This window comes from Ceratotherium simum, chromosome 24 (assembly GCF_057802395.1).
Source record: "Ceratotherium simum simum isolate JZ-2026a chromosome 24, ASM5780239v1, whole genome shotgun sequence".
NCBI classification, from domain to species: domain Eukaryota; kingdom Metazoa; phylum Chordata; class Mammalia; order Perissodactyla; family Rhinocerotidae; genus Ceratotherium; species Ceratotherium simum.
The window spans coordinates 31,319,136-31,330,080 of record NC_141923.1 but is presented as its reverse complement, the minus strand read 5'-3'; the positions used below and the strand labels follow the sequence as shown (position 1 = coordinate 31,330,080).

Sequence of the window (10,945 nt, the reverse complement as noted above, 5' to 3'; positions counted from 1 at the left end):
TTTCCCTGCTTCGGGCAAAGCACCGTCTGCACTTTCCGCGGCGCTGGGAGCAGGTGAGGCGGCCGGCGGCGCGCTGGGGCGCGCTCAGGTGCCTCGGCCCCGCCCCGCGCGCTCGGGTCGGAGCGCAGGTGCCGGCGGCCAGGTGCGCGTGGCGCGGGCTGCAGCTCCCCCCGACGCCCGACAGCGGGCGCCGCTGCAGCAGCTCGCGAGCGGCGGAGCTGAGCGGCTTCGCGAGTTGGGGCAGCCCCTGCGCTCGGCCCTGCTCGGCGGCGAGAGCTCCGCCGGGGCGCCGGGTTCCCACTGACGCGGGGGCGGCCGGGCGCCGAGGGGACTGACCCACTTCCGCGGACCCCGCCGGCCTGGGGCCGGGAGAGGCGGGAGCGCCGGGCAGCGCAGAGAGCGGGCCGACCCCGAGCGCACTGGAGGCACCCGAGCGCCCCGCGCCCTGGCACCATGCGACCCGCCGCGCCTCCTTGCCGGTCCCCGGCGTCGCTCTCCGCTCGCTGAGCCCCCGCGCTCGCCACCACGGAAACTCGGAAAGACGAGGCGAGACGTTGGGAGCAGCGCGGAGACGGACCCAGACGTCCCCTCGGCCCCCAAGAGGCTGCGGGTCCCTCGTTCCCTGGGCTTCTCTATCTTGACCATGAACCTGGCGCAAGCTTGGCTTTAGGAGAAATTCGGAAGCCGGAGGGGAAGTCACGGCAATTTTTTGGTTGCTAAGGTAATTGTGGTTGTGACAAAAATGGGCAAGAAACAAATAGGGGAAAAGATGTTTTAAAACGGTGTGCACCCCCCCTCCCCAATTCATATGTGTGGATTTCATTTCATCTCCTGTGTGTGGATGCTTGTCCATTTCAGATGCGTGACAGGTGCCGGGGTGTGTGTGCGTGCGTGTGCAGTTTGGGACTGTATAGGCACGAGCTTACATAAGTGGCTAGGCAAGCTGGTGTGTGGACTTGTGTGGGATGGGTGCAGGTCTGCATGGAATCATGTTCCTGGGTTTCTGGGTGTGCAGCGCTCACCGACTGGGACGAGCGTGCAGAGGGTACGTGCTTTTAGGTACTTCCAGTCTTGCGATTTTGTGATCGCAGGTAGGGCAGCTTTACCTCAAAAGCAGACGTTCATTAACTTTTTCTCTGAATAAGCTCATTTGTGGTTTGGAAGAAAAGCAAGCGAGTGGGGAGGAGTGGAGGGCAGGGTGGGTGCTGAGGGCTGTTGCTGGGAACTGTGGCAGGGAAGGGAGCTGTGGGTATTCGCTCTGAGAGGATGACAACTGACTGGTCGCGTGAAGAGACCATGTTTACAGTCACTGTCGCGCTGCGTAAAAAGTGGCCCAGTGAGACAGGGAAAGTGACCCAGAAAATTTAATTTTGTTCAGAATGAAAGCTGCTGTATTTTATTTTGTTTTTTAAATTTGATGGAGTAGGAGCGTTGTTTCTTTCTCTCTTGTTGAGAGGATTGGCATGTCCATGCTACAAATTGAAGATATTTTGGGTCTTTTCGTTGGCTTGGAATTGTTTCCTCAGCATTTATCAGTGCTTAGGAGCTGGACCTGCAGGTAGTTTCTAATCAATGCCTTTTAGAAGCCCCAAAGTAAAACTGCAAAAATAAGCAGTATTAGGTGAAACCTAACATTGGACCCTTTTCTCAGCAGAGGGGGATGAGAGATGGAAGAATAAGAACAGAGCTTGTAAGTGTCTGCATGGAGTTAGAGACTGAGACACAAGTCTGTGTGTTCTATCAAAAAGTGTTGGACTGAAGGAAACTGTTAGGTTTAGCTTAATATGTTAACAACAAGGCTTTTATAGATCAGTTTTCGAAGGCAGGTGGATATTTATATGGAGTGGGCACTGGGGGGTTGGTGGGAAACTTTCTGAGTTGTATATTCATTCTTTCTTTTTTTTTGGTGAGGAAGATTGGCCCTGAGCTAACATCTGTTGCCAATCTTCCTCTTTTTGCTGAGGAAGATTAACCCTGAGCTAACATCTGTGCCCATCTTCCTCTATTTTGTATATGGGATGGCGCTACAACATGGCTTAATGAGCAGTGCATAGGTCCGTGTCTGGGATTTGAACCTGTGAACCCTGGGCCACCGAAGTGGAGCATGTAAGCATAACCACTATGCCACTGGGCCGGCCCCTGTATATTCTTTATTCTTATTCTTCTTATTAATTTATTAATTTTGCAATGGGTGGGACTGCCCTGTGAAAGAAAGTACGTTGAGTACTGAGGGAAATTTGAGACTCTTCTGAGATACACCTTTGTAAGTGAAGGCTGGTGTGCTGAACAGCGAAAACCAAGATGATAAATAAACATGGTGATCTTATGTACTATAAACACAGTTGGAGTATACCATATATATATATATATATTTCCCCCCAATAACCCATCCTTTCCTGAAAGTGTAAATTCTAGAAATGTCAGCTGTTGTGAGGTATTTTGATGAAGTAGGTAGCCACTGGTGTCTCCTTTTCCATATTCATTACATTGGTTTTTAATTTTACTTTCCTGTCTCCTTTAAGAAACTTTAATTAATGTTCACTGAATTTATATTGCTGAGGTTTCAGTAAAACAATGCTAGTTTTTCTTCAAGCGACAAATTTGTCTGACGCAGTGAAACATTACAACCATGCTTTTGTGGCAGAAATGTCTCTCTAAATGACAGTCCTTATTTATTTATTTATGATTTTGAATAAGATAGCCAACATAGATATTTTTTAAATGAACAAACATTTCTTGAGAAAGAAAAAAATTTTTTTAAGGCTATTTAAGACAATGAAATTTGCCAGTAATTTTGGATGTCTTATTTTCCACAGGGACAAAATTTTATGTGAATGTAGGATCATTCTGTTTCTTATTTCTCTGATATTCTCCCATGCATTTTATCCCCTGAACTCCTAAGACTTTGCCAGGAATTGCTGAGCATTGTGTTTTATTCCAGGGGTTAAATATCAAGGGAGATATGGGTAAGGAGCTATGTGTCACATCAACGTTTTTCAAAAGGATGCTTTCAGAGATCTCTATACTGGGATTAATTTTTCCTTTAGCTGCCCAGTTAGCTTGTCTTAATTCATAGTGCTTTGAACCTAGGAAAGCATTTAACCTCTTTGTATTCAGTGCCAGCTGGAAGGAATATATTTACTGAATTTCATTCTCATTGGAACATATGGCCTGATATAAATAATTACTACACACACCCTATCCTGCTGTATGGAGAGAAATAGAATTACAAAATAAACCTTCATGTTGAGTGATATGGATGTAATGCTTCAAAAAAAGTTTTACTTTTTTCTGGATTACGAAAGTAATATATAACCATCAGGGAAAATTCAGGAAAATACAAAGAAAAAAAGATCATTTGTAATTCTTCCATGGAAGGTGAGCCACAGTTGATATTTCTGCACACTGTATATTCTTCCAGATTTTATTCTGATCACATTATTCATTGTGTTTTTATCCTTCTCGCCTCCCCCCCAAATTTTCAAATCTTGTAAATGGAACTTGGATATGTTAAAGGTTTGGGAGATTACTGCTAGTTTACTGGATGGTTTTGATAGATCAGATTTAAATTTTTGTTAGTGGTCCTTATTTTCCACGAGAGTACTTTCTCTTGTTTTTTTGTTTTCTTTGAAAACCAAGGTTTTTCACTTTGGGTCAGTAATCCTTGGGGCTTCCCATAAGGTTTAGGGATTAAAGCATCAGAAAAGAAATAGAACGTTGACCGTGTGGGGGTGGGGTGGTGGGAGGGAAGACCTGAGTTCTGGTTTCCATTCCCCCACCAATTCCTCTGGGCCTCTGTTTCCTTGAAGGACAAATGACACCTTTAGATTTAGCTCAATAAGCTAACAACATATTTGTTGTTTTGACATTTGATGAGGATGATCTTTGTTTGAAGTGGGCTTTTTCAAACACAGAAGGCTGGGGGTCACTCCCAGAGTTTCTGACTCAGTTGGTCTGGAGAGGGGCCCGAGAAGTTGCTTTTCTAATGAGTCCACAGATAATGCTGACTCGGCTGGTCTGCAGCCCACACTGAGGAGTAGATGGTGAGCTCCTTGGGGGCAGAAACCCGGTTTCACTGTTCTTTGCATCTGTCTGCCCAGTGCCCAGCAACGTGCCTGCCAGTAGGTGCTCCGTAAGCCTTGGTTGAATCAGTGTCGGTTTTCTCCATGGGGGAAAAACTTTCTGAAGTATTCAAGATAAAAGAGATATTCATCCAGATTTTGGAAGCATTAAGTTTGTAATAAAAGTAATAATCAGTCATGAAACCCAGTTCTTCAAACTGCAAGGAAAGCAAAAATGCTTACAAGTTGGCAGTTAAAATGAACATTAAACCTAATGAGTTACATTAAATAACAACTCAGAGTACCTGCTTGAGATGCTACAAACCACGAAGCTTATCAGATGTTTCCCTGTTGCCTCCCTGAGACCTATAAGAGGCAATTAATTTTCTACCACATACACATTCCAAAAAGGGGGCGAGGGGGAATTCACTATTAATTATCCCAACTACAAAGCAGTAGGTAAAGCAAGCAATGGCCCAGACTCCTCCCACCCCACCGAAAAGGCAGAACAATGCTCATTAGAATACCATGAGTGTTCTGTGAGATAGGCCGCCATTTTATGACTGAGGAACCTAGGAGAAGAGTGCACGGAGTGAATGCATGTGACAGTGAGGAGATTCCAGTGGCTGAAGTATCCCACATAGAATGTCTGGTCATCCTTGTGTGGCTACTTTGTGACTGGAAAATTAATCCTTTCCTTCTACTTAGGTGTTAGAAATGTAGGGTACAGAGAACACCCATTTTTGGGTATGGAAACAAAAAAATGTGTAAATATTTGAGTACCAACAAAGAGGATGCTTATGTAACTGATGCTATTCAAATGAATTGTGGTAGAGGCTGGCTGTCTTGGCTTTTCTGAATATTTAGGTAAAACCATCAAAGGAAAAAGCTACCTTTAAGTTTTCACGTGGTCCAGTTCTCTTATTCCTGAGTTTCTGCCCTCCCCAGGGCAGGGGAAAGCACATGTTTAGCAAAGGCTTCTGAGATCAGAGTGGCCTGCATGGATGTGGGCGCCCCTCTGAAGTACCCTGGCACCTGTGTTGCACTCACTGAGACCTGGCCAGCCCTGAGCCCAGAGAGATAACTGTGATTGGTCACTCTTAAAGTAGCACAACAGGCATTTTAAACCCTGTTAATTGTGTTTCTGAACCTCAATTTCCTCATCTGTAAAATGGGGATAAAAAGTATTCCCCTTGAGTATGTGTGGCTATGAGGAGAAAATAGGATCCTGGTTAGCATAGTGGGCAGAGGAGGCACAGTAACTCGAGAAGATGGACCCAGTCACACCACACTTTCTATTTTCTAATAATATTGACAGTGAGTTGTTGGGTCACAACCTCGGTATTTCCCCGGGTGAAATCTGAAACCAGCACCCATACATGGAGGGCAAGGAGAGACTGAAGAAAGAGGCAGACTGCTCCAGATTGGTAAGTGGTGGTTTTAATAAGCGAGGGAACTTACATACTAGGCTTATCTTGGGTGACTGCAAGATGAGTAGATCAGCACACCCACCCACCAGAATCTTGAGTTTATATAGAGGCCTTCACTGGGTTCAGTCTGTATTCAGTCCAGTTGGTCTCAACAACACCTTACTCTGTCAAGGCTGCGTTCTTGAAAACGGCTCCCACTGTGGGAACAGTGGGCAGAACATACATTTCAAGGACGGGGAAGGGGCTGAGGTACCTCTGATTGCCCGGGTCCAGCTCGCGGGTCAACCAGCGGTCACGTCCTCTCGATGACCTCCTCCAACATGAAAGGAAATAAGTATTTCAGGATAATGATTTCCCCCTTTTTTTCTGTTCCTGAGGACTTGCTCTGTCAGCCTAGCATTTGAGGTACTCCCAAGTCCCTTGGAGAATCCTGCTCCGTAGTTCTAACACTGGATTTGAGGAGGCTGGTAGAAAGCAAGTGGCCTACGTACTAAGTGGAGAGGGTGGAGTGGGACGGATCTTCGTTTGTGGTAGCCAAAGATGTATCTGTTTCCTTGAGCCTAAAGGCCATTAATCACCAGCAGGAAGAGAAGTGAAAAATAGGGACTGTTGCTACATTGATATCTCTTGTGCCAGTTTGTGACCCACACCCGGAACAAGGTCATGGGTTATTTTTGCTCTATACCTTGGTATCTCTTACAGTGCTTGGCACATGGCAGGAGTTTGGTCCATGTTGGCTGAGTTATTGGCTTGTAGAGTGACACCTATGGGTGGGTGAAAATGGGAGGAAGGATGGACTAGTATGGATGCAGGTGCATGGACTGGTCTGGGTGTGGCTGCAAGGACTGGTCTTGGTGCAGGTGCATGGACTGGTGTAAGTGGGGATGCACGTTCAGGTGTGGATGCAGGTAGATGGGCTGGTCAAGGTGCAGGTACATGGACTGGTGCCAAATGTAGATGCAAGATGTAAATGGTTACAATCCCCCTTCTTATTGTTTGCTTGATTTTGCCTGGCTAGATCCATCTCGGATCCATGCTTCAATGAGGCTCTCATGCTAGTTTGTAATTATACATCAATGTTTGTCTCTTTCACTAGGCTGTGGTCTGTTTTTTTTAACCATAATTTTATCCTGCCCCCAGCACAAGGCCACACATCTAGTAAATACCTGAGAAAAAACTGGTTTCCTAAACAAAAAGTTGCCCAGCCTACAAAGCTATGAATCTATCATGTAGTGGTGGACTGATCTTACAAAATAACAATCAACACTTGTAAAGCTTTCTGTAGAGCAAAGCCCTTTAACAAGAATTAGGGGGTATTACTCCCATTTTACAGATGAGGGAACCAAAGCTGAAAAAGAGGTTCAGAGACTTGCCCTGGGTCAGATAGTTATTGAGTAGAGAAACCAAGATTTAAACTCAGTTCTCATCTGACCCTGAAGTCCTGAGTCTCTCTGATATCTTACAAGGAGGGGGATAAACAGAGACCCTATCCTTGAGATCATTTCAGTTGTCTTGGAGAGATGTTAGAAATAAATAGAAAATTAACGATAAGGATTTTAAGCGACAGTTTAGGAAAGAAATGCATGGAATTTTATGTCAGATTAGGTAGTAAATAGATGACAAAGACAGTGCGTACAGTTCAGTTCAGAGAGAGAACATTGTGTAATCAGACCTGGAAGAGACAGGCTTTGGGAACTAGGTAGAAATTTCATAGGTGAAGAGAGGAAGAACAGCACGCTTTTCAGGTGAGAAGTGTTGGTAATGATTGGTTGTTAAGCCAATTATTTTTTTCTTTCAGGGTAATAACCCATTTTTCTTGAAACATGGGGCCCTCTAAGCCATTTCTGATAGAGACATGAGTACCAAATAACACTTTCCTTTCTCAAAAGGCAAAACAGCCACCCATGTGTGATGATGAATGGCACTGGACCCCAGGGTTTGGAAGGCATTAGGGACAGGTGAGGACTGTATTAAAGCAAAGGGTATGTGCTTCTGAGGAAGCCCTGTTGCTGCCATCCATTTTTAATCATTAGAATCTCATTCCAATTAGAAAACTATTATATAGATCTACGCTGCCCTGTCTAAACCAACACTTGTTTGAGCTGGCTGTGTTTTTTCTGTTTGTGACCTCTCCAGAAGAAAGACAACTTTAAAAAATGACCTGTATATTTCTCCCTTAGGCTGCTATGCAAGGGCTTCTGCGTTCAGGTTCCAAACCAAGCAGGAAGATGCCATTGTATTATTTTGCTGACCATACATCCTAAAACAAGGACTGATTCAGCAGCTGGTCAAAATAGAAAGGATGCATTCACAAAGAATAAGTTTATTGATTATATATGTATTTTTCAGGGGAGGACACTTTAACTTTCAGAATGGCAGGTAGTTTAGGGGCTTGGCTGCTGGTTTGTCTGTAGCCAGGGGTATGTGACGTTAGATGAAGTAGCTTACCTCTGTTGAGCTGCATTCTTCCAGGTACAGAATAGGGCTGAGAAATCGTGGTTGCTTTGAGGGCGTTACTGAAAGAGAGAGTGGTCCTGGAAATCTCTGGTTTAGTTAACTCTTAGTTGAGAGGTGGTGGGGGAAGGGCGGGGATGGGGGTCCCACCCCGGGTCACAGTTGGTCTGAGGTCTCAACTGCTCTTCCCTGCTCCCTGCCCTGCTTGTCCACATCGGCAGGAAGTCCCACTGCCAAAGACCCTTTTCGAGATGATGTTTAATCAGATATGGCTTCTGTTTTCAAGAAGTTTAAAATTCTGGGGCGGGGCAGGGGGAGATGGAGAAACAGAATGTGGTAAGACAGGCACATAAAAATGGAATGGGAGAGATGACTTCCCGTGGAGGGATTTCGTTAAAGAGGTTGAGTGGATTCGTTGGACACTGGAGGACCAATGGGTTTGGACCTGCAGAGATGGGGTGGGGGACAAGGTGGCAAGGGTTTGCTTAAGGCATTTCAGTGTAAGTAAAAAGAGAGGTGACAAAGTGTGCAAAGAAATTTTAATACCCCCCCTACTGAGAGTCAGGTCCTTAACAACTTTTCAGGCAGGAGAAGTCTCTGTTAATGAACTTAAAATTTAAGGGGACACAGCAATAGGGGAAATCCAGGTTGTAAGCAAAACTGTTTAATAAATATTTATGTTTACTGAAAGTAGATGAGAAAACAAAATGGATTATGAGTGACATTTTCCTCACCTTGTGTTGGTAACACAGGGCGTGCCACAATGAATTTCTAGTGACTTCTATTTTCCCCTGAGGTGAAATGCTTGTAAGTGGTTTTGCTTTATTACAGTCAATGCACAATGCCTATGAAAATGGGCATTTCTCCCCACTGTGTCAGGCTTTCTGTCCAAACGTTCAATGCCTTTTAGACTTGCAGACTGAGACATTGACCACTGACTCCCAGAACTTCCTGTGGCTCAAGGATAAAGTGGATAAATCTTGGGATAAACTTGATTGAACTTGCTTAGCTTGGCAGATGAGGAAGTTCTCAGATATCTTACCCCAATGTATAGGGTATTTAGCTTCATGCCAAAGCATATGCTGTCAGTTCCAAGTTTTCATTTCTTTGGCTTCCTTTAGCTTTCAAAAGCTTCTCTGCAGAAACCACTTCCCCTGCCTGCCATCTGCCTTACCACCCCCTCCCCCACTTTAAAAAATCATTTTTGAATCCTCAGTTTCTTACGTTTTCTAATTATCCTTAACAGGAATGACCATTTGGCTATCAAAAGTGTATTTGGAAGTAGATTGGTTTGAGTTGAAGTTTGCTTATTGGGAATTCTTGGTTGGGGAAAGTGTCCTGTGATTGAGGTTGGTCATGTTGTTGGTTGTATGAAGATGAACAGTGATTGACAAGACTAGAAATGCAAATTGGGGTCAGTCTATTGAGGGACTTGAATGCCACCTATATATGATGATGGTGATGATGATAATGGTGATTCAGGCCTCTCTTGGATGTAGACAAAAAACAAAACAACTGAACTAAGCAAAATTCAAAGTATCCCAGAGAAAAAGGAATTTATCAGACTCATATATCTGGGAATTCAGGCATGGCTGGATCCAGGGATTTAAATGATATCCTTGGCACTGTTACTTGCCACTTCATTGTCTTGACTTCCTCCTTCTGTGACACTAGAGAAAAAGAAGATGGTCACTAATATCCGTACCCTCACATCCTTTGAACAGAGTCCCTCACAGGGAAAGGGACTTCTTTCGTCTAGTGTCCTGATTTCAGTCTCAGGGAAGGACTCTGAGTGGTCCTGATTAGAGTCACACATCTACCTTGATCCAATCAGTGTGTCCAGTGATACAGCATACTCTGGCCAGGCTAGTTCACAAGCCCATCCTTCCATATCAGAAGAAGCAAATTTGATAGCAAAAAGATATACTGGGCAACCAGAAACAGTAACTGCCTCAATCTTCTAAACTGGCTGAAGGACTTGGGGTTTTATTTGCTGGGAATTAGAAAATTATTGAGAACCAATGCAGAGTATTTCAACCACTCTTTGAGAGTTGTGAGATGTTTTATAAGAGTTGGAAGACTTTCATTATCCAAAATAAAGCTTCTGGATTATGTGAAACATTCCTTCAGTTGTGTGTTTCTCATCTCGTTTCACTTCCATACCAGCTCTCGTTCAATGATTATTGCTCCTGGTCTATGCCTACTGCATCAGGATGAGTGTATAGAGACAGACACAACCTCTGGCTCCTCTGCCATCCTGCAACCATGCCTCTGCAATTATGTCATTTTTGATCACTGTACCTGAGATGACTCAAGTGCTACCTTGGGAACCAGAGGTGCTGTATCCTTCTCCCAGAATATTTGCACTATTCTTTTTTAAACATGCAATTCTATTGTATAACATATTTACAGAAAAGTACACAAATCATTGCTAAATAAATTTTCAAACAGTAAATATATCCATGTTATCACTCTCAGATCAAGAGATATGAGTGTTACCATTCCTCCAGAAACTATCTCATGCACCCTCCCAGTAACTACGCACCCCTCTTTCCCCAATGGTAACTACTAACCTGATTTCTAACACTATAGCATTCTCATATGGAATCATACATATATGTATACACTCTTTTTTTGTGTGGCTTCTTACACACAACATTGTTTGAGAGATTCATCCATGTTGTGATGTGTAGCAGTACTTTATTCATTTTTATTGCTGTATAGCAATCCACTTTGTAATATTTCATGAACTCTTTATTCACCTACTGTTGATGGGCATTTGGGACATTTCCAGTTTAGGGCTACTATGAGTAATGCTGCTATAAACTTTTTTGTGTGTTTTCTGGTACACATATGAATGCATTTCTGTTTGGTACACACCTAAGACTGGATTGCTAGGACGTGGGGTATACATGTGTTCAACTATAGTAGGTCTTTACAAAGAGTTTTCCTAAGTGATTGTACCAGTTTATACTCCTGTCATCAGTTTGAGTGTTTCAG

At 44.0% G+C, this 10,945-nt stretch overlaps 1 protein-coding gene across 1 annotated transcript in view; it reads left to right on the top strand.

Moving 5' to 3' along the window:
- Positions 1-415: 415 nt before the first annotated feature.
- RGS6 (regulator of G protein signaling 6) overlaps positions 416-10,945 on the top strand; it is a 528,845-nt gene continuing 518,315 nt past the window's right edge. Inside the window, 1 exon segment of the mRNA XM_087447760.1 lies at positions 416-721. The gene's annotated coding sequence lies outside the window, so the exon portion shown is untranslated.